Raw genomic sequence first — 25,499 nt, forward strand, 5'->3', positions numbered from 1 at the left:
ACACCCTCCCCACCATATTTTCTTGTGGAAGTAGGAAAATTTACTCTAAACACTAAGAAACATAAGTGAAACAACAGTAAAAAACCTATTTGTCCCAAATAGGAATCAAACATTTTTTTCTGTAATGATTCTTGGAATTTCCTTTCTTGCTGATGTTTTAAAAGTAACCAAGTTAACTCGTTCAAAACAACACATAGGATTGACCAAATCTATTGAAAACTCAGGTCAAGCCAAAGTGTTTAACTTCAAAGTTGAAAAAAAATCCTCTCGAAACATTTAGCTGATCAAGTAGCTAAATAGGAACAGGTGACCCTCAAGTTGTTGGCATTATCCAAGAAAGACTTAGGAAATCCTGCTTGGATCTGAGATTACCAAGACACTGCTTCTCCTGAGAGCTGGTATGTCCACTACCTCAGACAGTATTTTGGAGGTAGAAGTAGAACATTTTCTTGCTCTTGACTAAGGCTGTTAATTTATTAAGAACACACGTAACATGGACATTTACAATATATTAAACAAAGAGGTAACTTTAACATTTCATCTTTGTGACAAGACCTTGCTTTTTTCTGACAACTGACTACATTTTAAACATATACACTTTTTACTCAATTTGACACTGACAAGAAAAATACTCTCTTTGCCATCATGGCAAGGTGTCACTTAAAACCTGATTGTCATAGTCTTATAATGCATAATTCAAAGAAGTATATCTGAATATATCATATTTCAGGATATATAAGAAAGCATATTTCTTGCTCAGAAAAAAAAAAGTAGATCTGCTCCACCTGGGAGGCAGAAGGAAAGGAAAATAATTAGATTATAAATACTAAATTTTTTTCAGAAAAGAATAGACTAAAGAAGGTTATCTGAAACATCTACAGATGAATCCTCCACTAACACCTTGAGGTGTGACCACTCCAGGACAGGTCATTGCTCATTAACTCCAGGGTTGAACTCTCATGGGCACTTGCAGCTGCTTCTGAAGTAGTCAGTGGAGTTAAATCTGCAAACATGTCATGAAGAGAGTTATTGAAGCACATTTGGGCCATTCTAGTGCCTTGTTTCCAAGGATGAACTCACCTCTGATGTTATTTCAGAGCGCTGTAACTTTTGACTCTTGAAGTAATTTGGAAACAAAATACAGTACTGAAAATATACTCTACAGGTGGGATTGTAGACTACTTTTCAAAGTATAGTTTGCAGTAAAGATGAATTAAATTTACCAAAAGAATAGTTCAATTGCAATTCATCATTAATTGGTAGAAATGGAGGAAAAGAGTACAGGGGCCCATGTTTAAAGGACTTTGTCTCAGGTCTATGAAAAATTGCAACCAAAGGAGGTATTGAAAAAACGAAGACAATTTTTAACTCAGCCAAATAAAAAGTTGAAAAATAAACACAGCTTATTCTCTTGGCTGTACACCCTGGATACTATTGGAAAAATTTTTGTTAACACATGAGAAGGCAAATAATTTTTCGTAGAATAGGAGTCTGAAGATAATGTGATTTAGAGGTTTTTACACTTTTCTTTCACATGGCACCATTGAAGCAAACCTGTGTCTACCTTTTTTAAGCCCAAGCAAGACTGAAATAATTGCCACACAACATCTGGGAATTTAATTGTGGTTAATTTCTCCACGTGCTGTTTGATTTAAAGGAGAAATTAAAATTTATATTAAAATGGGAAATATACATTCTGCCTAATTATTGCTGGGGCTTTTCACCAGAAGATGACCTTAGTTACAATAAAGTCAGTATTTTTAGCAGAGAGAGGAAAAAAAATCATACCTAAGAGAAATAATAAAGGAGTCAAAGTACCAAAAAAATCAATAATGTTTTATTAACATATGCTTCAGAGAAATATTACAACAGAAAAATTGGAAATAAATAACATTCCCCAAAATATTCTCAAAGGAAACTGGTATACAAAAGCAAAGGAGATAGAGCAGTAAGGCAATATGTGGAATAGCAGCACTGCAAGGAATTTGTCAGAAATTTTTTTCTGAGCCCAACACTATCAGCCTTCATCCCAGTTCCAGAGAGGAAAAGAACAAAGCACTTTCAGAAAGACATGCAAGCAGAGAAAATAATTCTTTTTAAATCCCTGGTTACATCTCAGATTTGGTCTTAAACATGGGAATAAAGAGTCTGGACCAGTTGCTATCAGGGTAGACCTTGCTTTGTTTCCTTCCTTATTTCCAAGCATTTAGAAATTCATTGGCATTTCTTTGTATTCATTTTGGCATGTGTTTATTAGCTATATTAAATTCTTAGCTAAGTGTTTCATATACAGTGTTATCTTTGGCAGAAAATGAAAGATGTATGAACAATTTAAATACTGAACACCGATGTAAAGATGGATAATCTCGTTACAAACTGATTTCCTCTCATCAACCTACATGGGTGAAGGATGAAGAAGCAAAATGCAAAAACATGGTAGTCAAAGTGATGACACACTAAACCATCTTCCAATCATTCTCCATAACTCTACAACTACAGCATGCTATCCTGATGGCCCCATCTGAGTTGATGATTTTTCACAATGTATTTCATGGCTTCCATCCCTACATGAGACTTTATTACTATCACATAGGAATAAAAAGCCATAAAACACTAGAGTGAATTTATCTTGATCAGATGCAATACTTATTTTCTTCACATGATTTCATCACCATTCCAAAACTAACCAATGATTTCATGCTACATTACTGAACATTTTAAACTACATTTCAATGACAAGAAAGACACTGAAATGGTTACATCACAAATTTACAAAGCTTTAGCCTTTAAACACATTCCTACCTACGAGAATCAAGAAACAATCACAAGACACAACCATTTAATTCACTGATAAAAGACAGGACGCCACAGAAAATATCACTTCCACATACATCTTTCAAGACATAAGGAAAGACAAGAGACACAAAAGAAACTGGTATAGATAAACGCTATGAAAGCACACTACCAGCATCTTTTTCCTAATTTTCCTTAGTAACTTCCTGGCATGCATTATTAAAAATTCGCACTCCAACACTACGACATCTTTAAGACATCTGAGCTTAATTGCAGAAGCAGAACAAGATTCCCTACTTATGACACTGAAACAGCCACTGTCACAGAGCTCCTGTCAAATATGACCCTCTCATCCCTAGGTCTTTTACCTTCTTGGCTATGACAAATTTACTATATAGCTCCAAAGTCCATATTTCTCCTGATGAAAGACCAAATGAGACAAATTATAAAATATCCTTATTTTCTAACCCAGACTATAATACTGAGGTCCTGGTCTGAACACAGTTATTTATTAGTGTAATTACTATTCATCTTCCTATTACTACTAATTGGCCAAGTAGAAACACAAGTCTCTAGGGTCATTGAAAAGTCAATACAATAATTTAACTGCCATTTGAAAATAATTTTGCTTTCAAGCAAACTAGGCTACATCCGAAATGTCTCAAGCTAAAATCTCTGCTTTGCCAAAAATATTTTTCATCTTCCCAGCCATGTAAACCCACTGGCATGGGACCAATATTAATTCTGATCTAGTGGTGACACTAGAACTCAAAATTAACTCGGGTTTGATTTATATACTGCTATCCTTTCTTGCCTACCAAATCCAACTTCTTGCATAATATAATGTTGATAGCATAGAAAAGAGTGAGAAATCATTAAATGAAAGGAAGTGCATAAATAAATTCAATTATCATGCATAAAACATGCAAATGACTTAAAGACTGCATATGAAACTCTAGTTTATATTCATTAATCTCAGGTTGCACTTTTGAGGGAGAAAGAGACACTAATCTGATCCAGATTAATGCACTCCCAAACCTTCCCATTTGTTTTTAGGTGAGGGTTAAAATAGATGTATTAAAATAAACACAGCTGCTCACCTCCCTCAACCTTATTTCATATGTGGAAGAAAGTGAAAGCTAAAAATTATATCATAGGTTTGAGAATCTGGGTTTCTCCTCAGGACAGCTACTTTTCCACTGTCCCTTTTTTTTTTTTTTTTTTAATGGAAGACAACTTTGTCTGCAAACTAGTCCAAAACCAAGCTAGTGGCTTGACACAGAGAGCAGGGTGGGAAGTGTTTGGGCTTGCCTAAATCATCCCCTTCTATTCTCCCTTCCCTATCCTGAAAAATAATTCAGATGGATCATTTTAGACCACGTGCAGTCACACCCAAAAGGGCCTCCATCCAAGGCTGTCACATTGCTGCTTCATTGTGTAGGAAAAGGGGATTCACAAGTGGGCTTATGCAGCCTGGCTTTGCTTATCCAGCCAGTAGGAACACGATACAGAATAGGGCTAAACACCTTTAACCTGCCACCTGCTCCAGGTTTCACTGCCCAGGGATTCCTCCCGGTCTCTGCCCAATCATCTGGCTATACAAATAGCAACCCCCCAGCCTCCCCTCGCTTCCCCTGCCGGCGCTGGGTGCTGGTCCCTGTCACCTACCCTTGCCTAGGGAGCACTCAGGGACAGGCCCCTGAGGACGAGACCAGTACCTGCAACAGTGAACAAAGGGGAAGTGGTATTCCTGGGGCTGATCCTGCCCCAGGAAAAAGAGAAGCACATGGAAGAAATGTGCCCAGAAAGAAAAAAGAATGGAAGGCCCCATTCCCATCCACTGGGAGAGGAAGGTTAAACAAAGCAAACAAAAAAGGTCACCAAACTAATTTCGTACTGAAACCAATGAATTTAGATTAGAGGCCCAAAGGGGAAAGGTTAGGATGTTATCAGTGACATAATTTCTCTTCCCTTTTGTTAAAATGATTGGATATTAAACCCCTCCAACACAATAGGACACACTTTCTGCAGGGTGGAGGGAAGCATTTAAAATCTTACATTTCTTTGATTATTTTTTACATATTATCCTCCTGAACTACAGACATTACACCATGAAAGCACAAAAACACATACATGTAGACTCAAACATATATTCACACATATGGTTTCGGACACAGACCAACTTCTGCTGACAGCCTGATTCAAGAGAGCTTTTTATTAGAATTAATTTCTGCATGTTTGCAGATGCCAAATTACTTGCAATAAATAACAACAATAAGGCTGAAATCTGTCAACATCTTGACAAATATTCAGAGAGCTATTTAGTATACACTTATAATATTCATTGCTCCTAAAAGAGAAAATGATCATACAGTAACCAAACCCTAAGTAAGAGCTAAAGATATTCACCTCATGAAGCCATTTCTCAACTAGCCCCTTGGCACTTGCTGGAATTATTCGCAGCACGAGCTCTACTTTTTCATTTTCCGCTGACTCCATGTGGGTAATTTCTCTCTTGTGATTAAAAGTGAGCTTGTCAATTCCTTCAAAGCATTTCCTTAGGTTGGAGGTGGAGTGGATCCTTTGTCTCAAAAAGGATTTTTAATAGATCATTGCAGCATCTAGGGAAAAAAACCTGAAAAATGATAAAAAATGAAGTTTAGAGGTATTTATATAAACATATTTTACACCAACACCAACAGCAGACGGATGAAATGGACTGTTTACCTTGAAAAGAATAGTCTTTTCTCCACCAGATAATCATTCAAGGCCTTCCTGAATGTCATCCAAAAGCGATTCTGCCTCCTTCAACTTATCCAGCATCTGGGGCTGTGAGATAACCCTTGTGGCATTGGTCTCCTCCACTGACTCCCTCGTTATTAGCCTCCTGGTGGGTGAGATAGAATACAGTGAATGTAATAACCATACTTCACACAACAGGCTCTCTCTCTCTTTTAAATTGAAAATCCCCTTATTACAAAACAAGGGGTGTTCTTTTTCTTCTACCTTTAAGTAGGACTGCCACATTCATTGCTTTTTACAAAAATGCAGCTGCTTTTTAAGCTACAGATAAATAGAATCTGCTAGGCAGTAATTCTGCTCAGTCTGAATGTATTATTTTCTAAGTCACTTTGGTGAGGCACTTTTTATTATGAACTGGAATGAACAGGGAAAGTCCTTTTCTCGACTAATTATGACTATGCTTTGTTCTATACTATTAACTTACAATGCCAGATTGGTCAGCTTTTTTTTTTCCTTCTTTCAACAACTTCAACAAATTACCATGCTTTTTCTGGGAAATTAGAGAGTTAATTAATAAGACTTTATGTACTAATGATGAAAATATAAATAGCACTGAACAACAGTGTATCGGTAACATTCACACAATCCCTTTGATATGCACAAGGCAAACTCCTATCTTAACACCACTGATGTGTGGACAGGGGTTACTTTAACACAATCTACAGTATTTTCTTCTCAAAAAGATTTGTTAAACTAGGTACTTTCTAACTGAGGAAAAAGGAGAGCTGAAACACCATTTTTCATATACCTATCCCTAGTATACTATTATTGTACTCCCTATTTATGAAAATCAGGAAAGACAGAATAGAAAGAAAAACTATAAAGACATTAAACCAGGAAAGCATCAGGACATCTGTTGTTTCCCACTACAAGACCTAATGTTGTATGTTTGATTTGAAAGACAATTGTGGTTTGTTTGTTTTTAATTAACTACTTCAGGGAATGGATTAGTTTGCAAAGAAGATTTCAATATTCCCCAGTAACAATAAAAGCTAGAATATCATTCTGAGGAGTTGAGGCCTTCAGCAATCCATAATGCCCGGCTTTAACCAGGTAAGTAAAACATAAAGTAAAACATAGTTACATACCAAGTGGAAAACAATATTTTTAGCTTCATGGTTGTCCATACAGACATTCCAAGAAATGCAATGTAAGCATTTGGATATCACAACACAGATCCTTTTATGTACTATATAGTGTGCTGAATGGAATTCAAATAAATAAATAAGAAAAATATTTTCTCCTTAAAGTTTATTTTCAATACTTTTGAGCTGAAAACCATCAGTATGGTAGAAAAACCTGTCAGCAGAACTGCTGCTACCCAGTATTCAGGTTTGCAAATTAGAAAGAATTCTGGAAATAAGAACTTGTTCATTGAAAGAAAATTCACATCTCCACCACCTTAATATCCCACTTGCATTCAAAATTATCCCATTTCTATCTATTTCTGCCTGAAATATTATGGGGGATATTTATGGTATGTTTTTCAAACACCTACCAAAAAAAAAATATAGATATAGCAACAGTGACATTGCCTTGAGAAGCTAAAACTTGCTTCTTCCATGAGGCATTTCTCAGACCTCTGATAATTGGTAAACTGTGGACCCTTTTGGGTTGCTTGTCTCCATATCTAGAGACCAACCTGAATGCTGGAGTATTAGAAGCCTAATTCATGTAGACTGAAATACAGTTGATGGTACTAAAAAATAACTCTGTATCAGCAGAGCTTCCAAGATGTGAAAGCAAATGAACACATCCCCACAAACATTTATTTAACTTGATTTTAATACCAAGCTGAGTGTTCGTGTACATTCTAATATGTCCCTCCATATTATCTCTCAAACAAGGACACAATCTAGCATATTGCAAATTTAGGTATGTTATCTTCTGCACTAACCTAATAAAAGAATTCTGAAATGCTTATTCCTGCTTGATTAAAAATATAACTGGATCTGTCAATTTAGCAACATTTCTTTTCAGGAAGTGACAGTAAGGACACTAAAAAAATACCTGTGAATGTGAGAAGCCTTACCAATGTGGGGTACTGTTTTTCCTAAAATAATTTCAGAATTAAAGATATCCTCAGTAATTTTGTTGAGAATGCCATTCTTTCAGGCATGAAAGGCCTTCAGATTACTGATTATCCCACTTTCAACATGGCTAGTATCAATGGAGCACAATATAGTTTGATTAAAACTGAACCTATTTCATTTTAGCTGAATCAATTAAACACAGTGAAATAGTCAGATTCTACCCTGTGCTCATCCTCTGCTGAGCACTCCCCGAGAGCTTTTCACAATAGCCAGGGTTATGGTACAAAGTGATTGAATGACTTGACAAACATTACAGCCCTAGTAGGGGCCCATTTACGTACAGGGGAAAGATTTAGAAACTCCCAGTTTTGTACTTTGTCCACCTGACCATGTTTCCCTTCACTTCAGAAGAGAGAATCAAAATGAAGAATAATTCAGGGGAAAAAAAAAAAAAATCAAACCTCCTATCTTTACCAAACCATTTTGTAGCTACTCCTTTTCGTTGCAACTCTATTAAGATAGCTAACATGGGAGACATATGTCTTCCAATGTATTACTTGCACGATTAAAAGGAAGTGTTTTACAGGTGCTTTTAGATATGCATGCATTTTGAATATTCTGCAGATCATTCATTAGCAGATCACATATATATCTAAACACTGACTCAATATTTCAGGGAAAAGACAGCAGTAAAGCCCAGTTTTATATAAATTAAAAAATAATTAAAGATATATTTTGCTAAAAACATTCTTTACCTGTTTCTAGTGGAGTACTTCACGGAGTACAATGAGAAACAAGACATGAGGAAATGGTTGCTTGTCTTTGTCACTTGAATCCTAACTTACTGAGAGGCTGTGTCTATTGTTTCTGAGCTCATATCATAAAAACTAATTAGAAATCAATTTAAGACAATGAACTTTAAACTTTACTTTTCCCTCATTATTCTAAAGTGGCACAGCTAAGTTGGAAAAGTTTTAAATAATGAAAGTCAGTGAAGCCTAAATCACACACAATGGTGAAAGCTGAGATGCGAGATGGAGATGAAATCTAAAAGCTAATTAAATTCAACAAGAGCCTCTCAAAGGCAACATACCAGCTTAGCCTCCCATGCTAACATTTCATTTTGAAGGGTGCACTAAATGGAGGGCCTTTCATGGCTGCAGTTTTCACAATATGATCCACCAGCTAAACCTGAGAGGGGAGAGAAAAAAAAGATTAGATGCATGGATTACTGTACTGAATAGATGCCAAGGCCAAGATAAAAAGAATAGATAAGTTAGGGCTTCTGAGGAGCTAAATTTGAAGCCGACCGGCAAAACGGATTGAACTTTATTACCTCTAGTCACTGAGAAATTCCCTAGACAGTTGGATGTAATTTGAAAAGGTCAGAAAAAAAATTTCCTTCACAGTATTATTGCTTCATGCTTTAAGGGTGTACGATTGTGAGGTGCCAGCTCTAATCATTTTTATTGACTTGCTCCAGAGAGACAGACAGATGCACTGGGAGTCACGACAGACAGATAAGACATATCCTACTTTTGTTTCCAGTTTTAAAATGTATCACACAGTATTAGGTATGTTTTAATGTTACTCATTTCATTTTATCCTTTGCCATATCTGAGAAGAATTTCCTTGTTTCTCTAAGACAGCACAGGAAGGGGGAGGGAGGGAAACCCTATGCATAACACTGGAAACTTGCTACAAATGTTCATATTTGATTTGAGCACTCATTGAATTCTATGTGAATCTGAAATACATAACTGGAATTCAGTAAATTCAATAGGATTTTCTAGACATTTTTAGGTATGCTCAGTTGATTTTTTTTTCACCTAAAGGGGAGCAGATCTTCCTGAATAGATTATAGCAATGACCTTCAGCATACTGACAGTACAAGCTTTATTACCAGTGTGGGATGTCTTGGGGAAAAAAATCCCCAATATACAAAAAACCTCATGAAGAAACAGAAAACAAACCCACCCCAATTAAAGTAATTCAATTCTTTGACTTAGCATTCACAGATGCTTGTAATCAAATATAAACATTTGCTAACATTACACTTACAGTCATTTTTTGTCATGCAATTAAAATCAAAAGAGACTTAAGAACACAAAAGAAGAATTATCCAACCCAACCCCTGGAAAATTTTAATTAACATTAGATTTTCTTTTGCTCAGAAGATATTTTTTCCTTCCATTCATAACACAAGCATATGTATTCCATGTATCCTGACCCTGAATGCACAGCTGAGGCAATTAATGGCCATTAAAATACAGCTCTGTGAGTTTCTCTACTGTATTGTTTAAGAAATATTTTGAGGGGTTTATGACCCCTCCTGCAAGCTGACTAAACTGTTTCCACTTGGATAAGAAAGCCATTTCCATATGGTCATGTTCCCTCCCTTCAAGCCCTGTACATCAGAGAGTAACATGAAATTGCAGCAGAAGAGTTGCATATATATATTCACTCCTCCAGCACTTTATGCCTCCGAAAGGAAGAAACAAATTATTTTTCCCAACAGAAGGAGTGACAGAGAAATTAACTTCTGTTGTAAGTTCTGACATAAGCTCAAAGTTGAACTCCTGTACCCTATCAATCTTTTTGCCAAAAAACCCCTTATTCATCATGAAAAAATATTTGATCAAGACACAAAAATTTAATGTCCAAACTCAATTTTCCAAAAATATTCCCCCATCAACATATTTTGATGCCATTTGCAACAAATTAGCATGATGTCATTCCCTGTTTACAAGACATTCACTACCTCTTTTGCTATTCCTTTTTTCCCGTCTCCTCAAGGGCAGCACACATAACAGAAGATTCATTGTACCACATATGGAAGGGGTAGATCTTTAAATGTTCCACATGACATCCCTCTCACTCTAAGACAAAAAACATGTGAGAAGGTGATCCTATTATCCCTTACACGTAGGTGACAGCACCCTCCACCTTTTTATAATAATTTCTATGATACTGTTTGCCTCCCATATGACTATTAGCCATGCTGATGGTAAAATTGCACAAAATCCAAAATATTGCTAAACTGCACTGTAACAATAGGTTTAATTAACCACCAAAACAGTTTGCTCAGAAAGGTGAGAAATGTTCAGTTACTTCTAATCAGGATTTCATTTTAAACAACATTCTCACAGTTTTACAACAAATTATTTGGTTAGGTGTAGGAATCACACTTCTTTCCTTTACAGCCTTTAAGACTAAAGTGTTGTGATCTAAGTGGAACACCAGCTGGCGTAACAGGATCCCACCAGTAGGATGTCTTACTTTCTGTTTTTCTCTGTGTGACCAGGAGACTGTGGCATTTATATACATTCAATTTGAAAATGAAGACCTTGCAATTCTGTGTTCTAACAATGAAAGAACTGTAGGTGCCTTTGTCTTGTGAACACTAGATTACTGAAACACATCCAGCATGTGATATTAGCCAATTGAAAAAACATGAATCCACACAATATTTTTTTTTCTGTTGGCATGAGGGCTACAAGACAGGTATTCCCTGTAAGGTCTTTGACTTGAATGAATCCTACCCTTCATTTCTAATACAAAGTTCCTCCTCCCCAGACAGCTGATAGCAAAGGAAAATGCCATTTGTCTGTCCTGACCAACAACCAGAGTCCTCACAGGACTTGAGGGAGGGCTGCATTCCCATATTTGTTCAACCAAAATTAGATATCACCCATGTATTCTTCAGTTTTGTTCTGACCAGCAGACATGCCTAAACTGTATCTCTCTTCTTAAGAGGAAAAAGTCCAATCAAAGAAAAAACCCAGAAAAACTAGAACAATGAAAAGCGGGCTTCAGAACATGCCCCAGACACAATCCTAGTTTCAGATGAGCTCCAGCATCACTTCAGCCTGCAGCAGGCCATGTTGCTCACATACATAGCTCATGCAAAAGATTAGGTAACTACTTCACAGATGAAGAAGAAATGCTTGAGAGATGGATATGAATATAATTACTAAGACTAACTCCAGAAAGCAGTGTTAGGTGCTGGCTACCGGTTTTACTACTTCCAAATTCTCCAACAGGTCTTCTTTCTGAATGGACTAGCTACTGGAAAAGGCTGGTGAGCTTGTTTGTTTGTGGGCTTTTGGTTTTGCCTTTTTTGTCAGGCTCAATATAAAAAGCTTCTCAATGAAGACATAGGAAACATTTCAGCATCTAATATCATACTGGGCCAGTTAAACCTGTTTTGTATCCTTCAGAATAGGTCACAAAGATTGATGGTCTTAAAGGTCTTTTCCAACTTAATGACTCTATGATTCTTTGTCAGTTAATCACTTAGCAAATATTTGCTTTCTCTTAAAAGCCACTCTGTGATGTGTGTAATTTGAACCTGTAGTTTTTTGCTATACAGAAGAAATAAAGCATTCTGAAAAAAGGCTGCAATACACTTACTAGACACAACATTTATGTCTTGAATGGCAACTCATTCTTAAAATAAATCAGACCTTCTTCAAGACATAGGAAAAACAAAACACTTTTGGATTTACTATGCATAATAGTATGTTTTGGCAAATTCTCTCATGTGAGCACTGATTCAGCTCCCAGCTCTAATATAATTAGACTTAACATGCAAAAAATTAGGTTTGAGAACAATGAAATGCAATTAAAATACCATATGTACTGCAGCAGAGATAACATTTTATGTAGGTTTAGTGGGAAGAAAGAGAAAATCCTTTCTTGTTATTAAAGTTATAATGTAGGGACCTCAAAAAATATACATAGGTAAAGGAGGAATTTATAACTGATTTTTCCTCTCAGCATTTCAGCTAGCAATTCACTGTTGGTTGATCATATTAATGAAAATCTAAACATTTGATAAACAACAGTTGCTATAATTTGAATTCTCCTGTGTTTCTAAGAAGAAAGGTGATTATACATTTCCAATCAGCAGTTGTTTAAAAGGATTCTCTGATAAGTTCTTAATGATTTGAGCATTGCACATTGAACTTTACGCCCTTCACCATTTTTTCTGGAGAAAACTTAAATCAACTGTCAGAAAACATCTTTATTCAGGATATTGTTGAATCCTCTCCAAGTTGTACTCAGTATAAATAAATATTTAATAAAAATGAATGTCAGCTTTTGTACATTTTTTCCTTGATATTAGAACTGGTTTTGGAACCCAGAAGATATAGGTGAGTAAATGTTTGGCAGTCCTACAAAAAGTATAATGGAGATGCAGCCAAGGTTCTTCTCATGCTGTTTTTCATATAATCAAGAAAACTAGAATTTATATAAAGCACTACAGGAACCATAGGTTTCTTTTTCAAATTCTGTGTTCATAATAGATGAATGTCTTTTTTTTCAGGCCTCAGATTTCACTCTGAGTGAAGGTGACTCTCTGTGCTTTCTACTCCAAAAATTGAACTCTGAAATCATTTAAACCTAGTAGCTGTGGTAAGAAAAGCTCGTTTTAAGGGCAGACTTTCTTTAACATCTACCATTTACCACTGAATTTAGGTATTCAATCATTTCTTTTAAAGAGTTTTGGAGGACTCTTTTTGGCTTTCTGTCCTGACACAACACTGACCCATGTCCAGCCACACAAAAGGTAGAAGGCAGTTATATGCACTTACTTTTTGCTGAATTTCCTTGTTTGTCAAGTAAAATTAACCTTTCAGTTATATAATACATACATATAAATATGTATACATCTATAAATGCATAATATATTACAAATAAAGCCATTGGTGAATGGTCAGGACCATCAAGAAGTCATTTTACTTTGTGCTAAGAATGGATGCACCTGTTGCCCTGAAGAGTCTTCATTGAGTTAAGAAATACAGTGTTTTCATTATTTTGTAGCTGTCCACTGTAGCCTTGTAACATTTCAGTATTTGATCAGTTACAGCTCGTTTGTCTTTGACAAACAAGACCAAGAGTTAAAATGGTACCATTCATATTTATGCCTTCCTTCTATGTCATGCTATTTATAAGAATGGGCCTTTTTTTGCTTTACTTGTATCAAATTAGTACCTGGAGTCCCCATCTCCTTCCAGCACAGACCACAAACAAACAAAATCTCTACTTTTTTTCCTCAGAGGCCTTATAGCTGAAGTGGAAATGAAAGAAAAGCATAGTGACTTGCCGAAAATCTTTCTTTTATCTCTCCTTCACACATGCATGGACTTACAGAGTCTAAAGAGAAGAAAGAGACCTCATAGAGAAATACATGGAACAAGTAAAGAATCAAAGTTCATACTATAATGAGGAAATAGGGAGAAAGTTAGTATTGTGCATAACATTTTAGAGCACACTACCATTGTTGAAGGCAGACTCAAACTGTATAGGTACAAAAGGAAAAGGAAAATCAATGCAAAAAGATTTAAAAGTTACACAATCTAAGAAGAAAAAAAAAAGCTGGGTAAAATATTACCAAGATTTTGATTTTACACATCTGAGAGCTCATGTGCTTGGAAAGAAGTATTTTGTTGCACTGGGAATTTGTCCGAGTTTTCTTCCTTCTTTCCAAAAGTAAAATTTCCATTCTCATATCCAGAGAGAAAATTAACGTAAAAATAGTCTCTGATTTAAATACAGTCTAATACTACTCTGGGGACTAATAAGCATACAAATAATTTTCATCTAAGGGAAAAAGCACTTTTTCAGCTGTTTGTAAAAAGACACTAGCAATTTCTGGAATATGCTCCAAATGCCCCCAAAATGGTCAACAAAAGTGGAATTGTCAGGAGAAAGAAGAGAGAGATGGTGAGAGTTTTGATCCATTTTCTGTGTGATCTTCACAGCCGTTTTGATGGGCTATGCATTTGTACATGCATACACATGAGTATGCCAAATACAGACAGAAACACGTTTGTTATACTATGCAACCACAACTTTCAGACAGCCTTTTTCACTACTTTAAATGCCGTTAGGCATATTTTTATCTGGTCTTGCAATTTTCCTTCTGAGAACGTATAGGCTTGGAAAAGCCATTATTCAAAAATCATGTCTCTTGCAGTAGATACTCAACTTAAATGCTCTGTGTTTATGGCAATATAAAAATGCCACACACAGACTGGTTCATAAATGCTGTGCAAGCATCGGTCAGTGCATACAGACACATTCAGGAAAAATCAAACTAAATTCAAATACTCATAATGTTTGTTCTATTTCTCAGTTGGCGCAGCTGACAATTGAAACCTGAAATAGACACTCTAACGTAAGAAAACTTACTAACTTATGTTGAGGCTTTACTCATTTCATGCCAGTTCTGTCTGAAACAGGAACAGGCCCAAAGTATGAACTTCATAAATTCACACAAGTGCACACACACACAAACACATATACAATATCTGCCAGAAGAAAGGATTGCATCATTGTCATCGATTATGAGGAATGTAGATGGGAAAAACACAATAATAAATGAGGGACCGTTGAGGAGAGGTAGTGAGAACAAAGCTATGTGAGGTTGAAAAGAAGACATCTCTAATGCCATAGAGACAAAGGAGCTAATGAAGTTATCTATGAAAGGAATTTATTCACATGGCTTGAGTCTTCCTTTCTGAGCATATTTTTGCAGAGACATGCACAACAACACAAAAACAGACTATGTCTAATGTGGCAGAAAAGGTGGTACTGACCAGCTCTGCTTTTCATTCTCTTACTATCTTGTGTAGTTTTAGATAGTTGAAAGTAATTTTAGATCTAAAGTAAATAGTTTCTAATTAGTGTAAAGAAATACAAGAGGAACAATTTAATCTGTGTTGAACAACAGAGAAAAATTTAGGAAATCTAATTTTAAAGTAAAATTAACAAAGACCAGTGATGTGAAAAAGAAATTTTTAGTGTTCAGCCTTGATTTGATGGAAGCTTGCAGATATCATAGAGTTATTACACTTGCCCTTTTGACATACATATGGTGGCTTCAAATATAGACAGGAAGTAAATTAATAAATGAATAAATGAAGGTTGAAGCTGAATCTGAGCAGAAGAGGCGTAAGAACATCTAGCAGAGAAAGGCACATGAAAAATTTCACATACAAAGTGAGTGAGAATCTGGGATAACACAGAAATAGTTGATCAAATAGGAATTTGCAAGACGTTTTGAAATCCATGCTGACACAACACACTTAGAAAAAAAATTCACTCTTAGTGATAGCACTCCCAGATGTCTAGAGTAGCCTAGTAGAATATTGCACTTTGGTTTTTCCTTTCCAAGGTAAAAGAAATTTTTTTTTCAGGTGCATAGCATTACTCAGACACTATTAGAAAGACAGAGAAATTCAGTATAATGAAGACCAAACTAAAACTCATGGTCAGCCTTAAGAGCTTTAAGTAGAAGAAAAATATGATCAACTAGAAAAATCAAAATTACCCAAATTGCGTACCAAGCACAAAGAGAAAGGGACAGACATGAAAGAGGATCAGGGAAAAAGATGAGGTGAGATACAGTGATAGCACAGAAACAGAGTGAACATAAAATAGCAACTGGACTATAAGAGTAAAGGAGTCTGGAGAAGGGGGGACAAAGAATCTGGAAGAGACTAGAGGACTTCACTTCTGGCAGGGTCTTGAAGGCATTTTTAAACAGGGACCCTTCATACCAATGGATACTTTGAGATGCAATGTGAAAGAGAAAGGATATGTAATATGTGCTTCCCTTTTTCGAGGGGAATGTTAATTGCTTAATGTTGTACAACGAACTTGAAAAATAGTGAACATTTAACTGTGAAATAGATTTATACTAAAACAAACTTTAAAAAAGCTCAGGTGGGTAACTGAGGTGTAAGTTATTTTTTGTAAGTGCACTGTGAGGTGTTTTAGTAAACGTAGAACAAAACAACTACTTCAAAATGCATCAGATTTCAAAAATTCAATGCTGGAAATTAGAACAGATATGAAAAATGTCAAAAATTATCCATAAAAGCGGAAGATACTTTTTGACTTGGACTCTATAAAAGATTCCCCAAAGCAGCAAGAGTAGTCTTCTTGTTTTGAGAAATAACTTAAAAAGTCAAAAAGGTAGCCCACAGAGCCAAAACGGACATATTAATTGCTTGGAAGACCAGAAACATTGCCCGGATTTTGTAACAAAAAAATCCCTGGAATCCACTGGAAATATGCAAACAGAGGGAATGAATAGTCACTCAACTCATCCACAGAGGAGAGACCAATACAGCACAGTGTCTCATCTTTCCTTCCAAGTCAACCCTGTATGACAAGAATTCCAATAATGTGGACTGACAATAAAAACCCAAAGGCATTTAAGGTGGAGATGAAGAGAGAATTTCTGCATTAGCAGCAGGTTGGTCTTTCTGTTGTAGGAAAAAAAAAAGGCAAAATTCAACATGAATGGTTAAGTAAGTAGCAAGACAGATGATTTCAAATCAAATATATAAATAAATTGTGCTAGAAACCATTTCCATTTTTAGATGGGCTTGTTCCCGACCAGAGACGCAATGTCATTACACAAGGTGGGAATGTAAAACTGGTAAAGGTGATGTTGAGTGAGAAGGAATCTCCTTTTCTATTATTCCTCCTTGGTTCATGTCTGCTGTTCAGGTTAAGTACATTTCATAAGAACAAAGTCTCCTGGATACTTCAGATCTTTTTATGAGGGTGCTTATATCCATGGCTTTCACATGGGCTGTGCAAAAGTTTCACATTTCAGTTCCAGTTGACCAAAAGTGATCTATTTTCCATAGGAATTTGATGACCACTCACTTTTATTGATGCAGAATTTTTTTGAGAAATAAAAGCAAAACAGGCAATTAGTCATGACACTATATTCTTTTTCCTGCATGATTTTTGTGTCCTTATTTAAGGGTTGACTGCAGAGCTCATGAATATTTATTTATTGTCATTTGGTTAGTCTATGCTTAAACTAGCTAATTTAGGGACTAAGGAAAGATATAATCTTAAAAAATGTTATTGTATCTCTTCAGTAAGCGATTTTATACAAATTCTGTAGAATGCATAGCAGGTGTCAGGAGATATCACACACAGCTTTACACTGTTGACTGGAAACAAGAACCTGTTGCAAGGCTAAATCAGCTTTTGCAGCTGTATCATATAGATGCCCTGAGTAACAGCTGACTGCTGCCACCAAGATTCTGGCTTGAACTTCTATTTTAAAGGCCAAAAGCAAATACTGCGGACTTCTTTCCCACTGATTTTGCTCTCAAACAATGGTAGAGTAAAGGTCAAAGTTTGGAGAGATTTTCTTTATCAAGTGTTGTCTTTCTTTAAACATTTATGTGGAAGTTGCAGCTTTATTTTCTATGGAAAAAAGGCCTTGGTAGATTCTTTTAAGCTATGAGTTAATCGATTCTTTCTTTCATCTACCAGTTTATTTGAAGATCATCAACTGCCCAAAAAATCTTGTCTATGAATCATTTATTCCAGAAATTTCCAAGTGAGAGCAATGTCTGGACACAAATTTTCATGACTTTTTCAAACTCCATCTTAAAGCTAAATTTTAAACTTTGGATTTGTGTGTCTCCCTCTTTCTGTGTTCCATAAGTTGATGCTTCTCTCTCTTTTTCTCTTTCAACTATTCCTTGCATAAAGTCAAGCTCTGTTGAGGGTGGTGAAGTACTTGACATTAAATGGTCTAGTATAACATTTTATGACTCAGAGCTCCTGATAAATGTGATTTATTAGGGATAAAAGCTTTTTCCTAGGTCAGATGTCTGCACTGAAGAGACAGTTCATTTTAGAGGATCACTCATATTTAGCGATGTAATAGGAATGAAGCAATTTTTTTATCATAGTGGTCCAAATCTGACTTGTACCACTACTGTTCTCTTCAGCCAGAGTTAATTGTCTGCTGAACAATGAAGGTACCTGGAATTAATTTATTTAGGAATATGTTCCATCTATAAAGCCTCTGCTAATGGAGTACAAGAGGCCATGACTAAAGGATTCAGGTATAAAGTTTAAGACCTTAGATAATTACTCGCAGAAAGTATCATCAGCTCTACGTGTCAACTTACACAAAAACAGAACTATTGAACCTTTTAAAAAGGATTATTGTGTCCACAAAACTAAAGTAACCAGGACAATTTCTATTCACCACAATGGTGGAATAACAGAGTCAAAAGAGTTCTCTCTCTCTCATTGCAACACACAGAAGAAAGTAGATTCCAACCAGCTGAGATCAAAAGATCTGACACTCTTTATAACTATAACTGTAGCTACCTACATTGAGCCAGGACCACTACAAATATCTTGAGAACATTTGTGAAAGAACTGTCCAAAAAGGAAAATTAGAACATTACAAGTCCAATTATTATTTTGGTACAAATAGGTGCAGTACTTACAACCCCTGCTTTTCACTTTGTCAAGACATTGTGTGTAAAGCTTCTGAAGGAATTACTGAATTTCACATGGGAGCTGACCCCTGAATATTTAAGCTCTGAAGCAGACGAATAAATGGATTGAAAACTGGACATATGCTGTGTGGCAGTTAATCTATATTAAGAGCACTTATGCTCTAGATATTTTTTTGTACCACTTTAAGACTTATTTACAGGTTTGCATCCAACTGAACCACTAAGAGGGATTAAGTGCAACAATGGAATACCTTAATCTGTGCTGCTCTAAATAAAATTAGGAAAATAGATTGCATTTGTCAGATTAGTGCAGTTAAAAACCTCTCCACAACAATCTGAAACATGTAGCCCAATTGTCCTATTATATAAAAAACTGGATTTTTTTAATTCTTGCAAAAGGAGAAATCTCTGCTGTTGCAGAAGTTCTTTTAATGAGATCTGTTTAATCTTTCTGTTATTAGGTTTTATTCCATTTACTGTCTAGCCTTATTACATTTGCAAAATAGCTTGTTTATCTTCATTCTGGGAAAGTAGGTGCCTATAATTTGTAAATATGTCAGTCAAAAATAGACCAGTTAGATGTTCCTGGTTGGCACATTGTCAAGGCACACAATGAGGGAGGCTCCCTTCTCTCTCTCACACACACTCCTTTCTCTCTCACATACACACACTCAAAAATGTATCCAGTAGAGTAAAATATTCACATTAATACTGGAAGCAATGGAGAAGAACCCTGGTCGACATCCCATCTGTTCCCTTGAATTAAATTTAGAATTCATATGTAATATAGACATTTCTGTCTGAATATCATAAAGCCCTGACACATTCAGGGTTTCATTAAAAAGCTCTGAGATGTGACTTGAATAACAATCTGTCTTAGCTAATTAGTATTTTCAGTTTAGCATATTCACTTTCAAACGTATTGCTGTTTGCACATGGTAATTTAGGTAAACAGAGCCCATCCACAGCTGCATCAATTAACACTGCTAATCAAAACTGAATTCAGGTAATTAGGCACATTTATGCAAAAAATGTGTAATTTGTGGGGAAAGCTAGATTCTTCAGTAATATTTCAATAAGTAGGAGTCTCTTTTTGCAAATAAGGCAAGAATATAGTGATAAATCAGCTCTAACATATACATGATACATAGTCAGTCACAAATATCTAAATTAAATCTCACTAATTGGTCTGTATTTTCAGAAATTTGACAATATTTTTTTCACATAAATGCTTTCCTCAGTGTTTCTACACGAAAGAGTGGATTGGTTTCTGATGGAAGTTTTCGTGCCTTTAAAAGTTAATGTTTTCTCAAGCGGTTTTTGAACTGTTGAACATGATGGTCTGAGCTGTTCTCATTTTCAGACAGGAAAATTTTAATGAGAAAGCCCTCAACTCAATTAAAATTTTAATTTCTTCAAAGAAGGCGCATTTTGGTTTACTTGAAAGAAAAGCTAGAAATTTCTACCACCATCCATTTCAAGAATGTAAAGTGGTACATACCTCAAAAATATCCTGCCTTGACCTACAAAGTTTCACATCCTTTCCTTCCCTTTCTCTCACTTAATCCAAAATTTGAAACCCTCCAAAAACCACAAAAATCCCCAAACCCAAGCAGTGTAAGAAACTGCATATTCATAAGAGAATTTTAATTTCTATTGAAATGGAATGAAGAAATGTTCATTGAAACATTATACTCCAAGAGTTTTCATATGCAGCTATTCAAGTTATTCAAATTCAATTCTCTGTTATGCACACTTTCAGAAAGCTACACAGGTCTGATGAACAAGGAATGCAATTATCAACTTGCAGCTAATTTTCCATGATGAAAAGAAATACCTAGGCAATTGCTGATTTTTAACAGAAGCCTAAAATTAATCTGCAGGTTTTGTATCTTCTCTCCAATTTGAAGCTAACTCTGGGGGAAAATATGCAATACATTTTGTGCAGATTTGCAACATGGAATGTATAGCTTCTGCTAAATACATCATTGAGAAGAAAAAGAATTCTTTACAACTTTAAGGTCTAAGCCTAAGTAGCTACTGAAACTGCTGTGTGTTTTCCAATTATATGTAATGCAGTGGATATCTCACTATTCAGAAACTTTCCTCTATATAGAAAATTGCAGTTTGTTCCATTATAAATTTTTTTTTTAATGCTTCAGTTAAAATGGCTTTAAACCTGCAATTTTCATTTAGCTATTGGCTGAGTAACATATTGAAAGAATATTGAAATGAGATGGAAGAGGAAAAATGAAGCCTGTGGCAGGAGTAAAATTTTGAGGTGTTTTCTTTTCAAGTTATCGTAATGACTACTGATAATGTTAGAAATGCTGAACAAGATAATTTCTAAGCAATTATCCTACCAACATAAAAATATATTAAGTTCCCTATGCCATTCGCACTGGGAGCAATAGTGGGGGCAAACAAGATTTTAACTGCACCTTTTTTTGGGGTTTTTTTCAAGAGAGAAACATCACCTATATGACATCACATGCTAAGCACCACACCGATCTCTCACGTGACTTGATAACATTGACACACAGTGAAGATCATCAAAACAATCTTATGTGACCTTTGTCAATCTTATGTCTTTGAAAGAACCCGCTTGATAAATGCTTTTTCAAAAGAGCAAAGCAAAAGGCACAATGACTAACGGTGTTTATTTTAGGCGTTACGGTCTGTAGGAAGTGAGGACAGTGACAACATCCTTGTTGAGGGAGGAGGTCCCTCCTCCACCAGCCATATTGCTAGCCCTTTTTTTTGCCTAAAGTAATCAAGTATAGTATTACAGCAAACTTCCCAGAAATACTTTACTACACTGGCCTGCCTCTTCAGCCTGACTGCCTCAGAAAATATAAGTAGACACAGTTAGGAGAATCTCTTCACTAAACACATATGTATTTAGCATACATTATTACCTCCTCATGAATTTCCCTGATGCACCTCCCATTTGAAAATTTAATATCATGCTAGAGCATCATTATTTCGTGTGATTTGGAGGGGGTTTTCCCACAGAGGTTTAAGAAATTTATGGCAGTATTAGCAGATAAGAGACAAGGAAATAATGCCTATCTCAAAAGAGAAAATGCTATATATGAAAGTTGGCTGGTAAATAGATGTTTCTGACAGATGTAGCTCCAATTTTTTTTCTGTCCTGCATTGCTCTACTGTAAAATATGGAAAATAATTGAGGCATCTTTCTACTAAAAAAAATTTAAAATAGGATTTTATGTTCCAATTACCATTAATTAAAATATGATGGATATGTATGACTACAAAGGATCTATAAATACTGCTTCCCTCAATTTAAAGAAAAGTTTCATCCTATTACAAGCACTCAAGAGCATTCCAGAACTATAAGCAAAACAATAAATATTTGAAGTTATTTATTTTTTTCACAGAGCATTCAACTCATTATTCATAACATAAAAACTGTTGAAATGCTTCACATTCCAGGTATTCATATGGTTAATTCAAGAAGATGCAAAAATTTTGAGTTTGAGAAAAGCAAAAGCAAGAGCCAAAAGCCAACAATTAGTACTCTACACTTTACATGAGGAAAAAAAGCTCAATAATTTGCAAACGTTGAAGGAAGTGCTAGTTCCATAATTAAAAATCAGCCAGAGATCCTTTTGGCAAATGGATCTCTTTGTTAAACATCCCACTAATCCAAGCCTGAAGGTATAATTCAGTACCCTGGAGGATCCCCTCTATACTTTTGCCAGCTGTTCCATTTAGGTCACTCCACCACAAGTTTAGCTTTTATCTATTCCTCACTTTCTTTGCTGGGTCCCAGAAGCAGCAACCCATCTCTCTGAAGGCTGTTTAAAGTGTAAATGAAAAGACGAGACAGAAGTGAGCTGCTACCTCAGGGTCCTTAATTTCTGAACTGCAATTCCTTGGACTTCCCTACCTTGACAGATGCAATATAAAATCTTCCTTGATAAAAAGTGAGGAGATAAACTGAATATGGAATGCAGATGGCACATTCATTATCATTTTAATGCTTTACAGCTGCATGAAAGAATAGGAAATTTTACTAGGCAGAAAGTCCACTCAAGACCAAACAGTTGTAGAAGCCCTTCTGCCCTTCAGCCCAATTCCCAGCACTACTGCTGTTGGCATGCAAGCAAAAGCCTTCAAAGATCCATTTTATCTCTTCTCTGGTGGTCAGGGAGAGGTGTATTCAAGCATAGGAAATAAAAAGAAAGAAAAAAAAAGGGCAAAAAAATCCTGCATAGTCTGATCCAGTACAGTGTATAGCAAAGACCATGAAGATTCCTGGGTGCAGACCTGACTCTCTTGCCTCCCTCTTCTGGACTGGCAGGTGAAGAAAGGAGACAGTAATCCTTGAAGGACTTGTTCATGGAAGTTAAACCAACCCCAAATAACAAAACTACTTCTAGTTTACCATTATTTTGGTGCTTTTAACAAAAATATAATTTCCTAACAAAGCAACAAAAATATGTGAACTGGATCCATTTATAACGGCTGTAGTCAGTGTAAATTTAAGTCCTCAGAGAGTCATTATAGTCCTCCAGAAGGACTTTTTGACAGTATGCTGCTTTATAACAACACCCTGATCTCTTACCCTGCGGAAGTTAAGTGTAATTCATCATAAAACAAATCACTGCTCTGACATTAATTTTTTCTGCTAAATAAAAATAAAGAGTCAGGCCAATACTCTGGGAGGAATTCCTAAGTGTTTAACTTTTAATGAAAGATTTATAAAAAATTCAGCAAGCATATTACTGAGGTCTTTCCAATTCAATATTAAGTAATAAAGTTTGCACACCCAGATACAAACTGTAATGTGAAGCAGTATAAGATCTATTGGAAATTAACTTTCTAGATTTTTTTAAATGCTGTTCAGTAGCATAGCCACAGCAACTCCGACAACCATCTGCAAGACTTTACACATGCAAAGTAATCCCACATGTTTTAGACATCTACTAAGATCATGCCCTGATCCTACCCATCCAGCACGACATACTGGCTACAGCCTAAGCAGCAGCTTGTTCACCCTTGCAGGAAGGATGGGAATCACATCCCTGAAGCAGCGCAGCAATTCACACACCTGCACTCAGCCTGCGCTGGAGGAAGCGCTCTGTCAGTCAAAAGTACAGTTCTGCAAGCTCGTACATCTGACATTTAAGCATCGGGGAGAAGGGAAAAGCATCTCAAAGAACATAGATGCAACTCAATTTCTAATTCTGCCATGGCTCGCACAGGTGAGCAACCCATCTCCGACACGCTGTCCCGTGAGGCTGGGCAGGGACCCTCACCTGTGTCACCTGGCCCGGGGTCTCCACTCGCGGATCGAGCACATCCACAGTGACTTGTTCCGCTTACCTCGCTGACGCCTCCATGCTCTCCTGCTGGCATTCCTGCACGCGAAGGCTCCTTGCAGGCAGCTGCTCCCAAATTCAGCGTCCCCGTGGCACGGCTGCTCCGGCGGGAGCCAGCAGAGCAAAGGCAGGTTGCCACTGGCCAGTTCCACCACAGCCCGGCCGCGCGCTGTCTGCAATCACATCTCACTGAGTGCAAAACGAAAATTAAAACGTTTTTTCCTCTTACACTTGGAACAGTATGCTATATCATTTGTGTTTGCATTTAAATTGGACAGAATAATTTACTACTGGCTTTTAATTTCAGAAGGGTTAATCACCTCAGCAAAGGTCAATCAAACTTTAATCTCCAATAAAATTGCAGTAGCTTCAGTCACCTGCAGGACATTTATTATATTCCTATTTCCATGCAAAAGGATGCATCACTAATCTTCTAATTCTTTACATTAGCACATTTGCTATTAACATTTTACTAAAATTATTAATTCCTCCAAAACTATTACAAGGGCTCATTTCTACACATCTCAGAAGATAATCCTGTTAAAAACCAGCCACATCTACTGTGACATTGCTTTAGTTGTCTGCTCTAATCCTCACAACCATTTGATACTCCAACTGAGTTCTAACAATGCACGAAGTCTCAATTACAGAAAATATTACAGGCTTTAGTTTAGAACAACAATATACTGTTTTAGTAACTTAATCTTCCCTATTGTCTGCAATCACAATACTAATCTATTTTGTCACTGCTCACAGCATTTTCTATTCAAAACAAAATATAGATTTTTAATTTTGCTTAGCAGCTCTTGAAAAGCAATAGATTTACAAGGATAACTTAAAATCCATTACCGAGGATAGGAATAATAATGATGGTAAGAATATGTTTCTGGCCTGCAGACAAGTATTTCCTCACAAAACAGAAGTCTCTTTTGGGGTATAACCCATTAAAAAACCAAAGAAATAACAAAAGAGAGTAGGTTGTTCTTTAAATTTGATCTACCAGTTAAGAACAATTTATCTGCTATTAAATTGACTGAGAACTGCAAAGTCTCTCTGAAAAATTCACATCAGCATTAGTTTTAAACTACCATTGCAATAATATCAGCTCAAAATGAGAAAATTGCTTAACTCAAAACAGAAAATTATCCAATATAAAAGAGCAGATCCCCTCAAAAATGTTGGTTTTAGATAAACATCTGCTATGCTAGCTACTAAACAATACATTC

The 25,499-nt window shown here is 36.0% G+C and overlaps 1 long non-coding RNA gene across 1 annotated transcript; it reads right to left on the minus strand.

Annotated features, from left to right (window-relative positions):
• Positions 1-1,815: 1,815 nt before the first annotated feature.
• On the minus strand, positions 1,816-24,453 carry LOC143694129 (uncharacterized). Its single transcript, XR_013182367.1, has 4 exons — positions 24,278-24,453; positions 8,722-8,819; positions 5,521-5,680; positions 1,816-5,428 (listed from the first exon to the last, which is right to left on the minus strand). It is a non-coding gene; the product is annotated as an uncharacterized LOC143694129 (long non-coding RNA).
• Positions 24,454-25,499: the final 1,046 nt, after the last annotated feature.

This window comes from Agelaius phoeniceus, chromosome 5 (genome assembly GCF_051311805.1).
Source record: "Agelaius phoeniceus isolate bAgePho1 chromosome 5, bAgePho1.hap1, whole genome shotgun sequence".
Taxonomy (NCBI): domain Eukaryota; kingdom Metazoa; phylum Chordata; class Aves; order Passeriformes; family Icteridae; genus Agelaius; species Agelaius phoeniceus.